This window comes from Charadrius vociferus, unplaced genomic scaffold, assembly GCF_000708025.1.
Source record: "Charadrius vociferus isolate BGI_N301 unplaced genomic scaffold, ASM70802v2 scaffold472, whole genome shotgun sequence".
Classification (NCBI taxonomy): domain Eukaryota; kingdom Metazoa; phylum Chordata; class Aves; order Charadriiformes; family Charadriidae; genus Charadrius; species Charadrius vociferus.
In genome coordinates, this window is record NW_009647735.1 from 6,563,107 (window position 1) to 6,587,496 (window position 24,390).

Genomic DNA, 24,390 nt, shown 5'->3' on the forward strand with positions numbered 1-24,390 from the left:
TGAACCGCTGAAAAACGAGTCCAATTACACCCCAGCTCGGCTGCAAGACAAGGCAGCTGTAAGAATGCATTAGCCTTTTGCTATCACATCCAAACCATCTGAAGTCGAAGTCACCAGCCCTTAAATCAGAAGCGGGAAGGCAGCACTTCCAGCTTTCAGCAAGTCAGAGGTGCAGCTAAAACTTCATCCTTAAAACTAAAAAAATCGGGGCTTACCTGGGGGTCACCTTCGCCGAAGAGCACAAATTGCAAGGGTAACACTATGTCACCTACAGGATTTCACAGGGTTTGATGCATCACCGGCAAAGTCTCAGTTCAAAAGATGGATTAACGGGTATTATCGGCGGAACACAGCTACGGCCCCGAACCCGCTCACATCTCAGACGTGAGCCCATGCGGCTTGTAAGCTGCGTTCCCACTTCAAGTTGGGATGTAACAGGGTGATGTTAAGAGTTCACCCTTCTGCTGTTTGCCAGTCAAATAAGGACTCCCTTTGATTTTAAATTACCTAAAGTTCTTGAGTAGACTAAGGCAACCTGACTAGAAACAGTTTTTATACGCAGCATCACACCATTAATACACTGACTTAATACAATAAATGCAAGAAATCATCTAGGTTTGGCTATTAAGAGGCAATCTGCCTGCAGCAATGTTTGCAAGGTACTTTATTTCTTCTCCTTTAGAACTGATGTAATCTTTCAAGAGCTGTAAGATTTAGAAAGCCACACAACATCGGGGTTGTTTTCCTATTAGCGTACCCCATGCAGAGAAACCCGGCAATTATCACCTTTGTGGAATGTGGTCTGCCTGTGTTACATTCGCTTTGACCTCCAGCGCGGGTCAAAAGATGCCACTTTCTGGAGAAGTCTGTGGCTATTGTGTCATCCGAATAGAAAATACTGCCCTGCGCCTTGTAGAGGGCCCGGGAGCCTTTTAAAACACACGGGTATAATGCAGAGGAATTCCCGCGTCCTCCCTCTTGCTGTGTTACTCAACAGATGGGCTCCCCAAAAGGTCTCGCAGAATACTCCTACCTCAGGCATTTTTACAGCCCTGCCAGGAGTTATCACGGTTACAATTCAGTTCTTTAGTTAACTTCTCTTCAAACCCACCAAAAAGGAGGCACAGGCAAAATTAGTCATATTGTATCTAGCAATGACTCCAAATCAGCTTTTCAGTGCCCGAATCCTAACCTTTAAAGGCAAAACACCCATGACTTCAAAGACACTAAGATTCCGGTCTAAAAACAGGCAGTAAGGTACGTTAAGTGAAAAATTCTGAATACAATTTCACTCTTCACTCAGCACCACAAGTTAAACCAGCCCTAGCGGCTTCTGCTCCAACTCGAGCAAATCTTCCTATTTGCTCAAACAAATGTCCTTCGCAACGCTCTCCTATCAGTCAAATAACTGCAGTGAAACCGGGCAGTCTGTTAAAGCTCAGAAAGCCCAAGTTTGCAGGAGTACGGAGAAGGCCACCACCATCCAGCTCATCTTCATCGTCTCTCATGTCTGCAAGAAGACGGATACACTACGGAGCGTGGTGTCTGGGCTGGAAGCGTCTCTGTAGCAAGGTTGATTAACTTAATGATATTTATATCGTCAGTGGGTTATCTGCAATTCAAATCAGAGCAATCAAGGTCTGTTTATTAGCGTATTTTTAAAAGGCATTTAGAGTATAGGTTGGGTACTTATTGAATAAAACTAATAAATAAGATTACAAGAATCAAATCACTGCTCTTTGAAAATAGTACTTTCTGTGGCAAGGAGCGATTTACAACCATTACTGATTTGAAAAGGAATGAAAAGATGAAAGAAAAACATCAGCAGAAGAAGGGGCAGAGTAAGGCATTTATTTTTATTTTTTTTAAGAGGATTTGCTATCAGTGTATAAACATCACCCAGGATGGTATTATTTCTCCTTGCAGATGTGTACGACAAGACCAGTCTCCTCAGTCTCCAAAACTGGTTCTAATATTTTTCTTGTTTGGATTGTAACTTGACCCACACCTTCAATTCATGTTTTGTTCGCGTATACCTTTTATGCTGGATGACTTTCCTTGTCTTCATCACCTCAGCAAGTCAGAAGGGAAACATTTTTAAAAGCTGTGGCGTTACTCAAGCTGTGAGGTGGGCGACTCAAGAGGAGCAACATCTTAAAACATTCTGCACAGGGGCAAGTAAAAAGTCAATAAGGAAATACCATAGTTAGGCTCTTTTTAACTTGCTGAAAGTGCGAGACAGCAGTTCATTTCCTGATCACTCATGTGGAAATGGTAAAAAATAATTAAGAGCAATGACTAATCACCAAATCAAAGCAAATATTAAATAAGCAAACTTGCTTTCTACCATCAAGTTCAGTCTGCAAATGAGCAATGGCATTCTAAAGTTTAGCCTTCAGACCAATTAAAAAGGGTACATTAAAAGAAAAAAAAAAAAAAGATTCAGTTTATGGCTACATCATGTTAGAACATCAGCAACAGGAGTTACTGGAGCTGTTGGAGCCATGTGGTCAAGACTGGAACAAAACACAGGGAATTGCTTGAAAGGCAGAAATAAATACTATACCAAAACAAAAAGTGAGCGTACACGGGAAAAAGCAAATTCTCCCCTTTGTTCATACTCCATCCCAATTGCACTTCACTGCTGCTTCCGAGCTGGCCGCATGGCGATGACAATTGGATGTGCGGTCCTGACTGGCCTGTGAAAGCTTCACTCTGTGTCCGGTCCTCCACGTAGAGCTTGAGTGGTTTTAGGGCTATCCAGGGGGGCATTAAAGCCACAGCTGAGGAAAATACATTGCCCCCTCTTTGGTAAGGAGGTGTGGAGTCCATCTGGGAAGGGGGACCCAAAGCCGCTTGTGGGAAGCGGTGTGCCGTAACACCAGGGAGAGACGTTGTTGGAGCAAATGAAATGAGCAGAACGAGCAATGCCCAGACTCAGGAAGCTCTGTTAGATGCACCCCTCCTTTTTCCCCGTGCCCATTTTAGTTCTTCTCTATTATATATTTTCAGCTCTGCCTTAAGGCATTTGTATTCATCAGCCCCTGAGCTCCCAGCTGAGCTACACTCATCTCTGTTCAAAAGACCACTGATTCCACCCTGCTAAGGGCTGAAACCCACCAGGAACTCCCCCACCACTGTCTACTCCATCATGGTGTCTTTAACCTGCTCCTCTCCTCAGCCCCGTGTGCTGCACATGTACTCCAGAGAGGAAACGAAAGCATGGTCCACAAATGTCTTCAGGTTCTTGGGCTCAGAGTTTAGTCTCGTAACTTTTATGAAGGCTTTCTTCATTATATGGTTTAGCCCTCAAATGGTTGGGTTGTTTGGTTTGGGTTTTTTTGTAAGCACTGTAGGAACATAATTTGGGGGGGGGAATAAATAAGCACCACATTGATATAGGCAACAATGTCCTCCTTGCCCTGTCGGTGGAGTCAGAACTCAAAATATCCACTTCTGAGCCTACCTGGATTCACAGCCCCACTTCCCTTTGCTTCCAGCTCCTCACCTCAGCCAGGTCCTTACCACTCCCCTCTCCCTAACATAACCTAGAGATGAGGGTTCAGGCTCCTGATGCTGAGCACGATTTGGTCCCAGTTTCAATTCGCCACAGCTGACTCTACGATTTGGAAATTCGAAACAGCAGCTGTTGCATTACCCCCCCTCAACACTCTGCCCTTGGTAAATCTTTACGAGTTCTGTCCCTTTCTTTCACTGATAACATCACACTTACCACTAAGATGAAAAACTGAATACGGTCCTTGATTTTTAAAGGAAATTGTCACAATTTTGCAATTCCTGTCTGCTGAGCAACAATCTTTTAAAACAATGCATGAAGGACCCATGTAGTACCTTAGTGTCAGACAGGGAAACAGCAGTAGTTCTTGCAAGCAAATCCTGTAGGTAGAAGACAAAAAAAAAGGGCATGATTATGATGGAATCTCTTCTCCTAGATTTGCAAAGTGCTTTTGCTAGGGAGATCCTTGGCAAACAGTAGCACCATACATTGGACTACATTCAGCCCTGATACAAGTTCACTGAATTTAATTGGCGATGAGCGTAGTCTATTAGACATTAAATTCTCAGAACATCATTTGAAAACAGAAATCACATGATTAAAACTTCAGAGGGTTAAGATGAGACAGAGAGGGACAAAGATAGGAAAGAAACCAGAACAAGTCACCCTGCAAAGGAAAGCTCATTACAATCGTTTCCAGGCATTGTAAGTCTCCTCCTACAACTGCTGCTCAAGAAGCCAACCATCTGGTTGTCTTTATATTGATCCAAAATATATATTTGCTGGGCTGGGCCATTTGTACCATCAGCTAACTCAAGACAAGGATGCCAGGACACCTGGGGACTGCAGTGTTGAGACAACACTGGGAAGGGAAACATCAGCTTCAGGGGCAATAAGCCTTAAAGAAAACACACACAGCTACAGGGGTGGCCAGGAGGGTAAGGCAGTGAGAAGAAACACATGGACTGCTTGCAATTTGCAAAGCACACAAACTCCTCCCAGTAATCCCATTTCCTCCCATTGTTTAGAAGAACTTCTTCTAGCAGGAGGGTAGGACCTGAAAGGAAAAGAGCCGCACACCGATCCTCTGCCGTATGGTTGAGATGGGCTGGGGCACCAGTGCTGCACGGTGAAATTAGGGAGGCAAAAAAGATTCTAGGATTTGCACGTGCACATGGGCTGGAGATTAAACCACTGCAGCCGCGCTCTGACCCAGCACCACCATCACAGCTGATTTCTAATTCCAAAGCGTTCATAAAACAGCATTGCTGCAACCAGGCCCCCTCATGGACACTCTAAGGAAAGAGTCCTCCACATGATGGAGTCTTGTACAAAGCTGCAATACCTGAACTGAGTAACAGAAGATCTCTCAGTCACATAGAAAATGGGGTTTTTTTTGTCTACATACTCTCAACAGAAGTGTTACATACATTAAAATAGATGTCTATCACTTAAAAATAACAGAAAAAAAAGCAGCAAAGCCCATCTAACACAGAGATCAGCTTCATGACAGATCAAGGTTATGCGTGCAGGACTATGATAGAATCCAGACCAATACAAAATCGCTGGATCAGACTGAAAGCTGTGGGTGGTGCTTACCTGGGGTCCCCAAATGTGAAATGGAGAATGAAGACTAAGTGGCGAGCTAACACGAAGCCATGCTGATATCGATGGGAGTTTCTACCATTGATTTGGTCACACACAGTATTTATCAAGCTAACAGATTTTTCAGAAGTGTCTTTTTCCTAAGTTCCAAACCAGAAGGGAAAGTCTGTTGGAAAGTTAGGGACTGCTGTCACAGACTGTCCCACTGCTGAAAAGGTACTAAGAACAGCACATAATGTGCTGGTGGCCACCGGGTTGCACGTGAGCCACAACACACCCCTGTGACCAAGAGGCCCTTCCCAGCAGCTGGAAGCAGGTGATCCTTCCCCTCTGATCAGCACCGGTGAGGCCACATTTGGAGTTCTGGATCCAGGTCTGGGCTCCCCGGAAGGTGCTTATGGAGCATCCGACACACAAGAAGCTGAGAGCGCTGGAATTGTTCAACCTGGAGAAGAGAAGGCTCAGGGGGTGGATCTTATCCATGTGTATTAAATGGATGGGGGGAGTAAAGACGACAGAGACTGACTCTTCTCAGTGGTGGCCGGGGAAAGGAAGAAGGGCAACGGGCACAAACTGAAATTTAAATGTAAGAAACTTTTACTTAAGGGCGACTGAACATTGGAATGGTCTATCTAGAGAAGTAGAGTCTCCATCCTTGGAGATATTTAAAACCCTGAGCAACATGCTCCAATTTACCCTCCCTTGAGCACAGGGGTTGGACTACATCTGCAGAGGTACCTTCCAACATCAAATATTCCATAATATGCTTCTTGAATGCAATTTTAGTCTCAAGACTGAAAAAAAAGCTCCCAAATTCAGGCTTCGCTATAGAAAAAAAATGCAATTCACCATCCATGCAATTCACAATTCAGGATATTTTTTTTGGAACATCATGCATTTTACTGCACGCTTGGGAAGTTTTCTGGAACAGCAACAAAAGCTGAGCTTCCAAGCACATGATTAGAAAGCCAGATATTAACCCAAATGCTTCCTACTGGAAAATTTATGGCCAACGCATGTGAGGCAGATGAGACTCGGGAAACAAATTCTTCTAAACTTCGGGATTAAACTTTCCAAGTTTAGTTTTTCATCTGTTTTTTGGAGCTTGAACCTAGTTTAGCTACTGATTCCAAGGGATGATTTTCTGAATATTCATCATTCAGCTAAATTCACACCAGGAACCAGCAATGATAATGAAGAAAATGATACACCCCACCTTGAAGCGGCAGTTATTCTCATACCTACTGCTATTATAAAAACTGCTGACAGTCTCATCTTTAAAATAAGGCAAAAGACGTGATGGAAGGGAACACACCACCCTACTCTCTGCTTCCTCTCATTTTGAGAGACAGACTTTTCTTTCATATCGTCAGGGTGGCACAAAAGGCCAGAGAGAACTACATGGGAAATAATATACTAAAAATTTGGGTGATGTCACTATACACAGAAATTTTTATCTAGAAAAGCGAATGAGGAATTTCAGCAACAGCCCGTGTCTCACCTCAATGTCTTCCAAAAATACTTGCACAATTTTAAGCACGTTTTGAAGAACACTTGTTACAAAGAAGATTGTACAGAAGTGTATATATAGAGAGAAGCTTATTTTAAAAGATTTTGAGACTTAACAAAAGTGGTTTTAACAAGTAAGCCAGATAATTAAAAATGGCCCCATATTCAGCTGGTTCCATCCAGCTCCATAAATTCTCCCCACATACAGCAGCTATAGACCTGACCCAGGTTCCCACTAACTCATGGCATGAGTCTCAGTCTTTCATTAAAGTCAGGGTGCAAGAACATGCTTAAATAACAGATCTGCAGGAAATATGGAAAGACATATTTCACTGTACCAAAAGCACGTAATGGCCAATGGTTTTTAATGAATCAATTATATTTCAAAATGGACTTCTGTTTTGTTTTACATTTCCTTCCCTTGTAAATGGCATGCCAACTTCAATACTTCACTCAATAAATGACTACTAAATGAGTGCAAAGTTACAGGCACGTTGGTCTCTATGACAGGCCATACATAATCACCATAGAACTATATAATTACACCTGTCAACCTCATCTCATGCAATTGATTCAATAACTAACAATGTCAGTAGCAGGCTAAGCTTAGAGGTCTCCCTGTGTGAAAATACTCATACATGGCTAAACATCTTGGTATTTTAATTGCCTGTCATACTGCCAAGGTTCCTATATTGTACCTATCTCCACAGCAACAGGCTAGAATGAGTAAAGCACATTTAATAACTGAAAAAAGTGAATTTATAAGCTTGCAGTTATTTTACAGCTCTTGCAGACACTGCAGAGTATTCTGAAGACCGCTGGAGACGGAATTGTATTTGAGGAGAACATGTTTTTCTTCGTCTCTGGGTGGATTGTGTGTATGTGCACGCTATGAAATAAAACTCATCATAGAAATCTGAAAATTGTTTCTAATTACAGCTACTGGAAAGGTCAGCTCATGCCTGGAAGTGTACACATGTCCGGCTTGACAGGACATTTAATCTCAACACACCAGGAATGGCTGTGTAAAAACAGCTTCTTAAAGGCTCCTAAGGACTTAATCATGACATGTTTGTTAATAATAATTATCAATATGATTCCATCTAATATTCTAAATTACTTGTAAGCTGTGCTGCACTGAAAGGCTCTAATGTGCCCAAACGCTAACCCCACTGAACTCAATGGCCGGGCTCCCAGTGCCCTCAGCAGCAGTAGGATTTACGTCTACCATCGAGAAGTCTGTGCTAATTGCACATGAAGACGACAAGGGCAAAGTCTTTGTGGCCTGAACTTTTAACAGCAACAGAGTAAGACCAAACAGGCTGGGTCAGGGAGAGGCACTAAGCAGAGATCCACAAGGAGATGAAAGACCAGCAGACACTGGGAGCTGATGGGAAAGAGAATTAACTCTTTACCCAGGAAACAGACAGGAGCTAACACAGTATCTGGCTGGTAAAAAAATAATGTGGAAAAAGAGGAGGTAAACAGGTGGAAGAACTGCTCCACACATGTTAGCAATGGGTAGTTCTGGAGGCTTCCACACTTCAGGACTTTAAAAATCATCATCGCAGTGTATATTCCGTTCACGTTTTCCCTTGCACAGAGAAGCCTCCACCTATATGAAATTTCTATGTGAAAAGTTAAACTGCTTTCAAACAATTCATAAGCTCAAATACTAATGAGCAAAAATAAACAGCATCGTTGAAGAAATCCTTCTACTCACCAGCATAATAACAAAACATGAGGGGGTGAGAACGCTCAGGTGTTTAGTTGAAATAAAGTGCCGTATCTCTACTACCTTACTTGCTCTGCAGACCTGTCAGGCTATACTCTCTCTCTGATGACTGTTCTCTGGGCCTCTTCAATCTTCCTCTGTGTTTTGGCCAAGTTTGGCTTTATTTCTTAGACTCATCCAATATCGCCATGAACGGAAATCCTTAAACATAAGAGAAAAGGTGTGATGCCAAAGTCATCAGGGAAAAAAGAAAAAGCAGTGACAATTTTCACCTACAAGCAATGGTTACCAAATACTTTGCAGTCAAACGCTCAAGAGGAGCATACCATGGCAGAAAGATAAGCTGTGCTTATTGCTGCATGGTTTGCTATTGAATGAATACAGGAAGGGGATGGAGGGCGGATGTTAAAGCCTATGAATACAGAACACAGGAAAGTAAGAAAATAAAAAACACTTTACCTTCTTCCTTTAATTTACTGTAAATAAAACATGCCAGAACTTAGAAAACAGCTAAGTGCCAAACACCATTTTAAGGGGGTTATCATCAACCTCATAGAATTTACCTCCAAAGATAGGATTTTACAGAACAAAAGAGAAATAAAAGTCTCCTGTAAAGCCCACCAGAGCCTCTTGTTTCCCAACTTAGGTCTGAAAAGCAGACAAACTCTGGTAGTGCCGGGCAAACAAGCCTTCCTGGGGAAAACTGGAGGAGCAGACAATTTATTTACAGCAACATTCAATAGCCAGATTGAAGGGGGTTTCTCACATGAATCTTCAAGGTCTGAAGCATTTTTTGACCTTCTGGAAAAAGATCACTTCTAAACAAGACTGTACCAGAACTGCCACGAGCACAGCAGGACCCCCAAATGCACCCTGACCTCACCAATTGCTCTATCTCACGGAAGCAACCAGGTCTGTTGGGAGCATGGGAAAAAGCTAGCAGGGTGCACGGGAGGTATGTGGGGTCCAGAGCACGCCAGGAGAGATGTCCTTCTGTGGGCAGACATTCAGCTGGTCAAGCACTCGCCCCAGCTGACTCCCAAGGCTGAGCAAAAGAGCCTTTTGCCGAGAGCAAAGCCACAGCACTGCCACTATCCAGTCCGCTGAGAGAGGACCAGGTCATTGTATCCCGCCTCCCAACACAGCCAAGTCCTTCCCCACGTACAGGACAGATTTCTCACTGAAATAACTGCATTCAACTTGCTTCCACTGCCTTTGTTGGAAATAACACTCAAGTGAGGAAAAAAAAAAAAACAACAACAGCAAAAAACAACCAGTGGTGCCTGTGCATACATAAGGAGGTGGAGACTCAGGTTTTCAGCTGGCACAAATCAGCATCTCCGTGTTGAAGAAAACAGCACTATGCTGATTTTCACCTTTGCGGAGTAAGCCTACGAACTAATACACAACTCCGAAGCAGATAAACGTTTGCCTCCCCAATTTTCAGGGTAGGTACAGTTGCCATCCCACACTGGCCAAGCATTCTTGGAGCTGCTCCAGAACATCCATCTAGCACGCTTTCAAGCCCGTCCTTGGAGAGCTCAGCTGGCCAGAAGACTTTCCAAAGGATGTATTTTCTATATCCTTTCAAAACAGAGAAGCCAGAATAAGTCTCAGCTCAAAGAATTTTACAGGGTCTTTTATACTTATTGTAGTACTTAAGAAACAGGAAGGGTATCACAGCTCTAAGTGGTTCATAATATAGATGATCCCCGAAATTACATTCAAAAAGTCTTTCATCCACATTTGAGTTACTATCTTCTCCATCCATTCATCCCAACAAAACCCCAAAAGCAAGGACACTTCACAAAACCTTTACAGTTTTTCATATCGGCATTTGCAGGAAAAGGTCTGCAAACCAGAGAATTGCTTTTTCTACCAACTTAGTTTATTTTTATTTTTGCTAAGAGGCTCATTTTTCCCTCGCAGACAAAACAAAGTAAAAGGAAAAACATTATCGCTCCTTTATAAACAATAAAAACGCCAAACCACCAAAGTTCAAAATAAGGATTATTAGACTCCTTTTCAAGTGAAACACTTTTTCCAAAGATGATTATACATTTTAAATACTGTTTGCGGAGCAATTTAAGCTCCTAAGTGAACAGCAACACCCAGAGCTTGAACAGAAGTGCCCTGCTTGAACACCCGCCTTGAACAGAAAGCACCGCAGCGTGTGTGGGACTAGCGCGGGAGCTGAGGACGGGGTGCTGCTTTGCCACATCCTCAGCGGGGTAAAAGGCAGAAGGGCTGTCTGGTGGCCAGGAGCACAAAGCCAGGTTACGCCAGCCAGGGATCAGCCCCCATATCTGCAGCTGAATTTTCAAACCGCAGACAAGGCCTAATTCAACTCCCATTAAAGTCAATAAAAGCCTCCCATTGATTACAGTAGCAGTTGGATGAGGGCCATACCGATGTTTACTAGAAGCCAGATACAAGGTCTGATTACTTTTATACTGTTACACATCAGATCCTTATTCACTCCATTATTTACGGGCTTGCAAACAAGCAAGAAATTCTGATCACACAGTCATACAGAGCTCCATTTGCATCCTTGATTGGCACGATGAGAGCTGCAGAGAAGGGTTTGAATATGTATTACGCAGAGCGGTAGCGCACAAAAACCTGCAGGACGCAGTAAAGCAATCAGGCAGCATAAAGAAATTGAAATGGAATTCCTTGGAGAAAGGGATCATTAAGTGCTTAACAAGCATCACTGTGTTATATCTGTTTTAGTGATGTTAGCGTAATTTTAATTGTTACCATCCAATCTGTTGTGATAGCTTGAGAGTTATCAAGATGCTAAATATTTTATGGTGACATTTGAACAATCAGAAAGATTAGCCACAAAGCCAGCTACCCGGTAGCCCAATGCCTGTGAATAGACAAAAAGAGGGATCTATTTTCTGTGGGGAACAAAGACAAGACAGAAAGATCAACACAATTAAATATTAAACAGAAGTAATTACATAGGCAGCTAACTAATAACTCAAACACCCTATATTTTATTATGCATTTCCAACCAGACAATTAAATTATACAATATTCTGAACGTGCCTGGCATCCCCTGCTCCACGGTATGTAATTTAGCCAGGTTTTACTTCTGGTATAGCTGCTTCTTACTAAAACGTATCTTGAGCCAAGGAAAGCATGCAAGATAGGGGCTCCTACTTCGTGCCAAGCTGACAAGAAGCGTAGTTGTTCCTTCTAAGAAGTCTCAAAATCCTAGAGTCGTATATAACGCCAACGGATTGCCAGATGCAGCTTCAGTCTCATTTCAGGTGCTGACTTAAGATATGACACGCTTGGCAGTTTTCAGCCCCAGCGTCACACCTCCTGGGGTAGATCACACACAGGCACTTCGCAGATCTAGAGTTCACGAAATCAGTGGATGCTAAGCACAAAATGTAACTGGGGATCTGAGCTAAACAGACTTGGATGGGCTCATTCGCTTGCTTTAAAATTACACACCTGCTAGAAACGTTTGCTGAATCAGGGCCATAAAGGTTATTTGCAAGTGATCCATAATTAAATGCAAACTAGTGCTCCCAACAGAACAGTAGCAAGTAATAATAATGATAATAAAGCTAAACGTTATCCAGAACCGAGGCAAAGGACGTAATTATTGCCATATGAAATATGGCAACACTGGTGTTTAATATGCTCGTAAGAAAAGCTTGCAAAAGCTTTGGTAACATCGGGCTGAGACTACCATCTGGCCAAGTAAGGATCCAGGCCGAGATCTCGCACATTTTCAACTTCTTTCAAAAAAACGCAGAACCTAGCAGCATATACTGCCCTTCAATCAAATGATACTACTATCTAATAATTTTCATCTTAACAGCTCCTCTCTGTCTGATTTGAATATGAATGTTTTTCAGTTATTCAACTCATGCTCAGAAATGGGTATTTGGAAATAACATATCTTAGGAAAAACGGTATTCTCTACCTGGGAGGAGAAAGAAGAAGCTTCAGGGTTTGGGATTGATCTGATTAGTTAGGACATTGCAAGGCTTAGAAGGGCCCTGCTAACTCAGGGTCACGCTAAGATACCAGAGGATCTGCGTATGTCACGCTCATCAAGGTCAGGCACTGGCCTTTGTAGCCAGCGTCACCTAAAGACCTACTAGACTCTCTGTGGAGGCTTTCAAAGGCAACGGCGATGCACAGCTAAAGAGGACACGCTTCAAGTTTGGTCATTCAGCATCTACTTTGCTTCTGACACTGGAAGCTCAGAAGCTGCCAGCTCAGTACTCATCGGGGAAGGGACTTCCCAGCTGATGCGCAGTGTTTTCAGCGCACGTTTCCTGCTAACTTGAAAACAGGAATCACAAAAGGTCCTGTTGAACCATGAACGAGACGAGGGCAAAGGTTCAGGGATAGCTGCTGGTCCGCTCATTCCACGTGATTCTTAAAGGGAAATCTCTTCTCCTCAGCAATTGTAGCAGCTACCGCCCTTCCTTCAGATGGAGTCCCCAGATGGACATCAAGGTGCTCTACTGTGGCAATAGAGCACGCTCCGTGGACTGTTACTGCACCTCTCTACTGGGGATGGGGCCTCTGAGAAAAGAAACTACCTAATGCTATGAAGGTTCTTGCTAAGATTTTTCTTCCCCTCCCCGCCCCCAAGCTCAGGCAGTGATGTTTCTTTCTTTTCCAGCCAAAGGTCAAAGTTCTGATCCCTGCTGCCGAAGGGAGCAAGGCAGTACACTGAGTTAGTCCACGGTAAATTCATCTGTGAGACAACGGCGTTTTCCAGCTCACTGTGGATATACTCAGGAAATTTATGGTAAGAGTTTTCAGGTAATTTTGCAGTAATTGATGCTGGCCACTAGACCGGTGCCAAAACATCGTTCAGTGCTCGACGTACAGGGCTTGGTGAAAGGAGTGGCTACTAGCCGCTTCCTCCGGTATCCTCAGAACAACAGTACCAGTTTCCCCTCCAGAACATGTGCTAAATGTGTTACTTCTGAATAATTTGATTCAAAAAGGTCGCAACAGCTTCATAAGCAAAGAAAACTTTAGAATAATTAATAATTAAGAACAATATTTTTAAAATTATGCTGAGAGAATACACGAGGACTCCACTCTGACCATCTAAGCAGAAAATTAACTAGTAATTGGGGTTCTTCCTTGATAAGTTTAAAACAGTTCTGTGCTGCACCCCTGGCAATGAGCTAGAAGAACCAATATAGCCTTGACACTGCATGGCACTTTCTCCAATATTTTTGTGCACGTCTGATAAAAAAAAAGAAGAAAACTTCCCAAAGGCAGAAGCACAATAATCCAGTTGCACATCAGGTAAGGGGGCTAAAGACGAAGGATTTTGGAGGCCACGCATAAAAGGAAAGCCCATAGTTCTGAGAGAAGAGGCGTTTATGCTCAGCTCCTGCAAATCCCGTCCCAAGAGCCTATGGATAGTTCAGCCTACAAAGAAGACAAGAAATGTCAGGGGAGAGTGTAACACTGGCATTATCTCAGTGACTCTCACAGCAAGCTCTGACCGTGCTGAACACTGGCGTGGTGGCTGCCTGACCTTTTTCCTGACATAACATTGGAGATGGCAAGGTGAACCCACAGGCCGTGAAGAAGACCACGCTGCCACTTCCGGACAAAAGGTGCAATATTTGCTGTCTGCACCAGCAGGAGCAGCTCAGGGCTCAAAGCTGCTTCCTGGGTGTCTGGGTAATTTAGAAGCTTTTTCTTGAATCACATTTCTTGTAACAGTTCTGCAGCTATTCCAAATCACAAACACTTCAGCCAAGTCTCAAGAGTGCCATTCAAAAAAAAAAAAAAAAAAACTGAAACCTCTTTAATCTTTTCAGTAGGAAAATCAACTTAAGTGGATAACTACTCTTTGTCATTTGAGCTGAAACTGGTAAATACTTGTATCATAAGAAAGCTTCAGAGCAAAGATATTAGCTCGAAAGAATAAAACCAAGAGAGTGAAATTCTCCAGCCTTGATGATAAAAGTCTGCCACATTTAAAAGAATAAGTATTTGATACATTATTTTTAGCTAAAGAAAAACAGCATTGTCCCGATTAGACATTTCAATTTACTTAAAATAATTGTGCCTCAGTAGTTTACAAAGGAGTGATTACATACAATGTGACAATTGTATTACTTATTACCCTTGACATCACTTCAGTGAGGGTCACTCTAGTTAAATATTTCATTTGTTATAATGTCCATCTTCATCAAGCTATTTTTGAAGCAATCTGCAAATCTTAAAACATTTGTTTCTTTGTCTTGCAAAAAGAGGGCCCTGTTCATTTGTTCCCTTTAATACCTAGCAAATTGCTGTAGCATTTCACAAAACCCTTAGAAGAAAAGGGCACGCAAAAGAAATTCAAAAGTAATTCATTGAAAACATCCTTTTCTCACTTTTTTAGTCCTTTCCACTGTTAAACACTCTGCCTAACTAAGTCCAGTCTCTGTCAGAGAGGCATAGATACTTTATTAACAGTACCCTCATAAATATTCTGTGTTTGAATGAACAAGACGAAGGATACTTGACATTTAAATGCTTCTTACAATTTCATTTATAAAGCAATTCTCTGATATCAAAGCATGCCTCCATAGTTACACATGAAAAAAACCACAGACTTCTTATATTCCTCCATGTCTTACACATCAGAGATACACCACCATTTTCTTAAACCCATAACAAACCAAATTCTATTTGAATCGTTCTATATGAATCCTATGTGAATCTATTCTATATGAATCATAACCACCAGTGTAATGCCACTGAAAAGTACACAGCACTAAGTGTTGGTATCTACAATTTACCTATAAATCTTCACAACAGAAGTAGATTTATGTCCTGGTCAGACTATGCAGAGCTGTAAATTATGACTTATTGCACAGAGCACTGGGGAGTGGAGGAAATATTACGATGGTGTAACCAATATAAACAATAGCAACATCTCTTTCTCAGCTGGACTATTATGTGTAAGATTATTTAGGGGCTTAAAGGTATTGGGATTAAGTGTATTTGTTCTTCTTGTGGTCTTGCTACTTTGTCTGCCATGGAGGAGAGACTATGGCTTCTCCCTCCATATGTGGAATGGATAATGTCACATTTTCTGCCTCCTGATGTTTCTCCATGAGAAGGTACATGAGTTTTCATAAATTTGTTTAAAGCCTGACACCAAGCAAAGACAACACTTTCCTATGCCTGGAACCTATCACCCCCTTCAACTCTTCTGAATATTTCTGGCTCCTGCTTTTTTATGAGACCTTAGATAGGAGGTATAGGAAATCCCTGGAAATTCAAGGGAATTAAGAATAGGAGGAGTTCTCCCCATTGCGTTGGCAAACTCCAAGCATTTGGGTTACAGCAGTGGCACGATTGTTTTTTGAATTTTGAGGGTGATTTCAGCTTGCACTGAAAGCCCAGTCCAAGCTGAGGGTTTCTCTAAACCAACACAATTTGCTAACTGGCGTCAAAGGTGGGATACCTTCCCTCCGTTCTCGGTTTGATCTGCGTTACTACTTACAGAAGCAGGGGAGGAGGAGAAAGCCCAGGTGGTTCCTCATCCCACAGAGAAGGTGTCTCCAGACCAGCAGAGCATGCATGTTTCCAGCTCAAAAGCAAGAACTCCAAAGCAATATAGCACCTTTCCACCAGGTTGCAACCAAGGGTTTGCGTCTGTACCACAGCCTGACACCAATTCCTGCAAAACCCAAATTCTCATTAGCATTCCCATTACTTTTTTCTGTAAATTGGGGAAAGTCTTCAGTATTTCGAGACTTGAGGATAAAAAGAATAATCTAAAAGTTGCACAGCATTAGTATTAATTAGTTATTATTATTATTAACAGCACTATGTATCTTCATAGGGTAAATATTACTTCCTGTTTCTCACATCAGCACGAAATGAGGCACAGCGTGGAAATGGCATCGTGCAGATCTCAGCACAGGCAGGCTGACCTCAGCGCTCAAGAATTAATGCACAGCTTTAAAGCAAGTCACACCAGAAGCATATATTACTTTATGGGTTTCTCTGTAAAATAACCTATCTCTCTTTGAGGCACGGTTTAAAGACAGAGCCCACAGGACATAAATCGCAGTTGCTAAAAATACAAACCCCTCTAGGACATCACTCCTTAATGGCAGCAGAAATCTTCACAAGAAAAGACACCTGCCCCAGTGACAGAGAATAATCACCTTCTCAAAAGCACGTGTTGGATGCCTGCTGGAGTTAGCAAGTTCAGAGTGCCAAATTTTCCTTTGGAAGAGAAGACAAGTTACAAAATGCAAACCAAAACCACCTATTTCCTCTCAAAAAAAAAAAAAAAAAACCAACCCACAACTACTTTTCAAAAGGGTGAAGTGCATTATTAAAAAAGGTGTAATGGTGCACTAAGGTCTCACACACAACTCCCTGGGAAAGACCTCCCCGTTCTTGCACCCCAATTACCAACGCAATCAAACCAGTACCATTAGAATCAGCTGCCTAACAGCCACCCTCACTTATTTGCTTTACTTCCCTCAGCTACCGGTAAGAGACAGCTTCAGTCAGTCAGTTGTTAGAAAGAGGTCTTTCTCCAAGTTTCTTTTAATGATGCACTGGCTCATCAGGCTTTTGCAGCAATTCCGATTGCAGTGCCGATGATTTTGATCTAATGCTAATTTCCTTGCCCTTTCTACCAAAGTAAGTGCCCTATTACTTAAGCCATTTTCTTTGGTCAGCAAGATTTCCCAGCTGCCATGGGAAATGTTAAAATGTTGATACACAGTTTCATCCCAGGTTTTAATAAAATGTCTAGTATTTATCCTATTTTTAAAAATGGAGAACTTTATCAGGCTTCAAGCTTTTGATGAGCTTAAAACACATTGCTTCAAAGTTTTCCTTTCCTCATCCCATTCGCATTCTACTGAACATTACAATAGTGTTACGGAGTATAATCCATGTGCATCCACAGGATACAGAAACATTCAGCAGAAAGAGCACAGCTCAAAAAAATCCTCATAGATTTTGTCAAACCAACATTATCTTACCACTAAGTTATTTTACCACAAAACATCTGACACATTGTGCTGATTATACCAAAACCAAGAAAAAGAGTGGTATCAGATATTACCATAAGAACCGGGCAACACAGAGCTCAAACCAGACAGCAGATTTGGCCCAAGCTTTCTCCTCCCCTCCAAATCGACCTGAATTACACAGGGCTCAGCTCTGTAAAGGCTATGGCACATATTCCCCTTTGACTCACAGCACACTAAAACCCTCCAGCAGAAAGCTGCTGGTTGAAATCTTCTCAATACCTGAGCAAAATGCATTTTGGGCTAAAAGCAGGGGTTTTTTTAACTCGAATCTAAATGCAGTGACGCAGCCATTCTGCTGTCTACTCACCTTGTCTCCATCACTCTCCCAGAACAAGCGCTCGGTGTGCCAGACCCTCAGCTGGTGGGGACCAGCAGAACTCCAGTAGCTCCACAGAGACACAGCCGACTTTGGGGATTTGGTCCATGATGCAGAGTGCTGCCAGTTCAGAATGAAACGTCTTCGCAGGCTCTAGCACTGGGTACCAATACTTTATGCCCACATGCCAAGGTTGATTTGCTGAAGCTTATGAAGCATTTCGTGGCTTTTAAGCTTTCCCTCCCCTTCCCCTTTATTGAAAGGCCTTAAATTCCAAAATAATGATCCAATTCATGAAGAGAAAAACCCACAAACCTGCATCATTCAGAAAGAAAAAGAGGATCTCACTTTGATATGAAGCCAGTTTATCCATTAGTAAGGCTGGCCCGTCGCAGAAGCTCATAATAAGTGAAGCCTTACAGCTCAGACGATGAAAGGTATAAAGCTAAAAGAGAAGCTATTCGTAACACCTAGCTAGGACTACGAAATTACATTCCTTTCCTGACCAATTTCCCCACCCATTTGGCAAACGCTGTCCTTGCCGCGTTATCGTGTAGTCATAGGCACAGTAAAATTGGTTTTGTCGTATGTTTTTGGTGGTCTTGCCTGGTGCTTTTCTGTTTCTGCGTTTTTGCAATTAAATCGCTTGGTATCAAAAGTCATTGCCACCCAAAGTGCAGCAGAGATAAAGTTAGCCCACAACAACTGCAAGAGGCAAAATTAAATAAATAAATGAATGAATGAATGAATGCTGTATTTCGATTTCACAGCTGGAAGTGAAAGAGATACTGAGAAAGCTTAGGAAAACATAAATAAAGATAAGAACGGTCATGCAAAAATCTGTGTCTCAGAGGAAATACCCTGAAGACATTATTAAAATATTCTGGATAATAGGCAACCAGCAGGTTTTACCCAAGAGCAGCACTAATCCTGGCACATCTCCTGCCTTCAGCCATCTCGGAGGATGTTCCTCCTGTGCACAGAGCCAGTACATACACAAAACTCCCTTTGCAAACGCTAGCCGGGTCCCAGAAGCAGTGAAATTGTCTTGTCAGCGGGGCTCCCCCCCACTCGGGTGCAATATCGCGCCGACAAAGCACTCACGCTCCAGAATCCCACTCTTGTCTGATTGCCATCATTTCAGAAATCTCCGCAATATGCTCCCAGAAGGGGTTAGACATAAAGCAAATGGAACCGAGCTTCGATGGGGAACTGTCCCAGAAAGCACCCACGCTAGACGGTGTACAATCCTGAACCAGATGCTCCTCAAAAACGTTACCCTACTGGCACAATCCACCTAATTTCCATGTCTCATTTAAGATCCCACACTTCTTACAGAGTCTACAGAACCAGGCAGATGCCTTTCTCATTTGTCAGGGGCTTTATTCGCCTTGTGGAAGCTTCCCTGCTGACTGCTGAATTCTCCTATGTATCCAAAAGTAGACCTTGTCCCCGTTTATACTGACTAAGGAGGGAACGAAGGCCTCACATGAGAAATAATTTCTTATGTATGTCTTCCTTTCCTGCCAACATTTCAGCTAAACCAGCCCCATTTTCCTCTGGACTAGGCAATAAAGATAATTGAAGCTTTCAGCCTAATCTTGACCTCACCCTTCCAAAATGGCTTAATATTGAAGCTGGCCACAAATTATCTCCCACCATATCTCCTCCACCCTTTCCAAGTAAGTCCTAATTTCTCCCCTCCTCCTCATAAAAAACCCCACCAATATTTTAGCAACTTCCCTCTGTGACTCTAGAACTAGTTAAAAGGCCTCTTTCATTTTTGTTTTAGTTTCACGCGTCGTGAGGAAAGACCTCTCAAATATTCACATTCCCAGAAGACTCACTGCCCGGCGTTTATTCGCTCACTATGTTTTGAACACGCGAGGGGGAAATAAACAGGGGGGAGAAAAGGTGGGAGGTGGCTGCGGGAACAAACGACTTCTGCTACATCCAGGAACGGAGAACAAGTGTAGCAGAGACTTGGGAAAGCCCTCGGGCTGGTTCCCTTCTCAGATACGCCCATTCAACAACCAGTGAAATATGGAAACATCATCAGGCATGGAAACATCATCAGGAATTCACAAGTCAGGATTCTGCTGCACGTTTACACCTTATTATTATTATTACCTGACGAGATGGGCTCTCTGCAAGGAACAGGCTCCAAACATACAGAATCACAGAATGGTCAGGGTTGGAAGGGACCTCAGGAGATCATCTAGTCCAACCCCCCTGCCAGAGCAGGGTCACCTACAGCACGTTACACAGGAAACATACCCACTTTGAGACTAAAGACAGAAGGCCACTTTGATGGCAGCAGTACAGCCCTGTGCCTGGCAGGAACACGGGCACAAATCACAAAAGGCGTAGGAGCACCCCACACAGGCTGAGGGCTGAAGACAGCCTACCTCATCTTTCTGCAGCAGTTCCCTCACAACATAAGACGTGACAACATCCTCATTGGAAATGACAGCGCCCAATATCCCGACTGCGGAGAACGCAGCGCCCACAGCAGTGTATCTTACACAACCTTCGCCATCCGCTGAAACAGATCCAGCACTTTACAGCACTTAAGACTACCCCTTGAGACACGACTGCCACTCTAAAGCCCAAAGCTTCAGCTGAGGTTCACATCGTTCCCTAAGAGCTGTATGTGGCCTACAGTAGAGAGGTACCAAAGAGAAGTGTTTTTAGCCATTCCCTGCTCCCACGCTCCCTCCTCAAATTAAAAGGCTGTGGCAAACACGGAATACAAACAAATTCCCTGTGTTCAGTGGCACACACCACATTTCTGCCCATTATTAGATGTGACAAACACAAGAGGGGGCAGAGCAAAGGGCAGGACACTTAGTGATCTTGTCATACAAAACTTCTCAAACATGCTCAGTGCAGTGTGGGATTACTCAAGGCTTCCCATGCGGTGGGTCAGGAACACCAGACGTGCAGCAAAACGGCTTCCCGGGAAACCTAGGCAGAGAAAGAGGAAAAAACAGCCCCGTGCACATCCTCACAGGCACCTGACATCAGTGCCTCTTTTAGAAATGGTTCACCGCTTTGGTCTTCTCCTTAACTACCACCTTGTTACATTAAAACCGTACCGCTGGGAAAGATTTTGTCAGGTGCAGCCAGAGATCGGGCTAACGCCAAGAATTTTGGGACAGAAAAGCCTCAAGTTCTGTCGATCTTTTCCATCATTTGTTCGAGAGGAGGAAACACTGCTGGCACATCCCATTAATGCCCTGCTCCCCAGTGCAAACTGCAAGATGGTTCGTGCTAGGGGGTTTTAGCCTTCGATAAGCAGAAAGCACAATCTGACAAAACGTATTCCCCCAAGCGCTATATCGCCTGCAGCATCTACCTCTACCAAACCGCCTTCCCCGTAAACACCACCCCGGGTCGGAAAAGCACATGGAAATGAAGACTGCGCCATTCAGAAGAGAGGGGAAGGCAGGCTCGTGCCTATCCCAAAAGCACAAATGGTTTCTCCTTTCCTCCTTCTCGGGGAGAGCCAGGTAGCCGCCTCACACTGTGCTGATGTTCCATTGTTTATTTTTCAAGCATCTTCACAGAGCGGCTTTCCCATGCGGCAGCTCCCTTCCGCGGGCTCCCTTCTCAGGCAGACAGAAGGCTGCACTGCTGCCGCCTTTTTGATCTTGAGAAGAGGTGAGGGGGCTAGAGGAGGGGGATGCAGTGGGAATTCCCACCCTCACGCTATTGGTTTGCTTTTCAAGATGCTCAGCAGCACTGCACACGGCAATCCTGTGCAGCAGAGGCTTTCTTTAAGATGATATCCTCGCTTTCCTCTGTGACCTTTATTCCCACTGTTTGCTTTCCTCGGAGGCTGACTCCAGCCGTAACCGATACCAGAGCATCCCCACCCCCACGGCTCCTTTGTACTGGCTCACAGGAGATCAGGATCTCCATCCTCTCAACTGTTTCTCCTGCTAGCAGACGCTAAAAGCAGAGGGAGGAGTGAAAACCCCCGGCACAATAACATTCGTGTGAGCAACTGCTCTCTCCCATGTGGTTCCTGCAACTTGCTTAACTTCAGCCAAAGCATGCCAGGGATGGAGGAGGTTGCAGGATGACGTAGCTCTCCTCACGAGCATTCTCCTCTCTTTTTGCTCCCTTGCTGGCACCTCCTTCCTTCCAGTGGAGATTCCCAGTGATGTCTTTTCCACCAGTTCCATCTAGGTGGCAGAGCCCAAAAAAACAACTAAAGGGATATTTAAACGGCTTTCTGTTAGAGAAAACGCAGCAGCAGCTGCTGTCAAAAGAAAATCTACTCACAATTTTCAAAGGGATTAAGGGAAAGCAAAGACAACTCAGTCAACAACTGGAAAAGCCAGGGTCAGGAGAGGAGAATCACATAACCAGCATGCCTTATGTGCTCCCAGAGAAGTCAACTCATTGCATCTCACTTGCCATTTCCTCCACCTCCCAGAAAAGGCCTGATGACTGTTGAAAAGCATTGCTTGACTTAGTCTGTTCGTATTGGTATTGTGCTTTGAGATCAGAGGACAAGAAAATCTTTGGAAATACTGTGAGACGGAGTTGGACCTGAGGTCTCCCAGTTGCTTTCTAGAAGTGACACCAGGAGTAGTCTACAAGGAAGAAGGGTCAAGCAGAGGTTTAGACTTAGAGTGGACAGCATGGAACAGGAAGGAAAGACGGGTGTAGGCTCCTCATCATCCAAAGATATTTTGACAAAGTCTTGCCGCAGTTACTGCCTGCTGATTCAGTTGCTAGTGCTGCACAGAGGAAAAGAATTAAGTCCATTTGAGTTGTTTTAGACCTGCTCCAAGCCCCTGCCCCAGCCACTGCCTTCTGCCATCCGATCAAATACTTCTACACGTTGCTTCTGCCTGTACAAACTGAGATAATTACACTTCCTTGTCCGTAAGTCGTTCTGAAAGTCTCAAAAATCAAGAGTGCATTTCAAAATCACCAGAACAACCTAACTAAACTGTTTTGGGGTTTTTTTGACTGTGTTAAAATATTATCTGATAGAGAAATAACGGTACAATTATTGTAGAAGAATTGAAGCAAACCCAAGAAAGTTAGAATGAAGGTCCCAGATTTCATTCCAAATCACTTTGTCCATCAAGAGTTTTCACATTAGCACAAACTTTTTGATCATGATTGAACTTAGATTTCTACAACATTGACCAAGATCAGTACCAGTTTACAAACTGGTTTTCCTCTCATGGCTTCAAGTGCTCAAAATGTATATTTTTTCCCCCAAAAATTTTCAAATGCTAGGTGTTTTCTTTGCGGATCTTTCTAGAAAATTCACCGCTAGCTCAGTGTTTCCTTACAGCATTTCATATTAAATTATCATTGCGGTCAACTTTAACTTATGGAAATTGGTCAAACCACAGAAAGTCACACCTACAGTTATGCTGTATATAGATCCCCAAGCAGACAGTAGCTCACACCAGGCAATGTGTGGGAGGAAGTGGCTAGAGATGTTCACAGACTTTATTCCCACTTTTAGAAACCAAGCAGGGATCTAAATAGATCCGACAAATGCAGCTGAAGATCTATGTGGCTTTACACAGGAATTTTGCGGCAGTCAGAGCTTCAGATCAGCGTTTCAAGTGGAAAGCAAAATAGTTTGTTACTAGTTTGCAAACAGCCCATTTCCCACCATAAATATTAAGTGTATCCTGAAGAGTTGTGCGCTGTATCCACTGCAGCCACAAGGGGAATAAAAACCTAGCAATAATACGGGGCAGATGCCATGTAAAAGCTCAGAGAAAATCATGTTGCCAAACACCATATTAAAACCTATCAGAAATCAGCCTCCCACCCAACCTAAAGGTAAGGAGGGAAAAAAAAAAGACGAATTCGGCCACACTTGATATCCAAGCATTCCAAGAAGGATGCCGTATAAAAGGGCCTCATCGTACCGGCAGCACTGCACGCTCTTGCAGCTTCATCCCAAGTCTTGCAACAGCTGGTGCTTTGCAGGAAGCCTCAGAACCTGCAGGCACGTGACTCGCCCAAATCTAGGTTCTGTATAAAAAAAGGAACATGCACCATAAAAACAAGTTTCTAATTCTTAGTTGCAAAGAAAACCTTGAAATAGGCAAACACAGACGGACCTAAAAGCTCATAAACATGACAACACATCCAACAATATAAAAAAAACCCAAGCGAGCAAAAAAAAAAAGATCCTCATTAACTTGTTGAGGTATAACTCATGAATTTTGAGCACGTAAAGGCTGGAAAAGATGTACAAACTCCTTGTAAAGATGCACAGCAAGGAGGCCTCAGAATTCCCGTGTCACAGATACCACTGGGGCTCCAACAACCAGAAAATGGCTGTTCGTCTACATGCTGCTTTCACCCACACATTCCCACTTCTGTCAAGTGCTTCTTGCTGATGGCGTAGGCCCCGATACAGGGCTCCGGTTGATACATCCTCAGCAGGGTACGGCAGTTCTCCATAACATGCATCACAGCCCTTTTCCCGAAGAAGGAAAGGAGCTGGCCATTCACGTAAGAAGACAGGGATTTACCGAGACTGGGAAAACCCACCTCAGGTCAGCATTACCATATTTCTATTTCAAAATGCAGTCACCTTTGGGAGAGACCCATAGATTCCTCCTCACAGAAAGTTTGACAAATAAGAGGAACAGCTGACAAA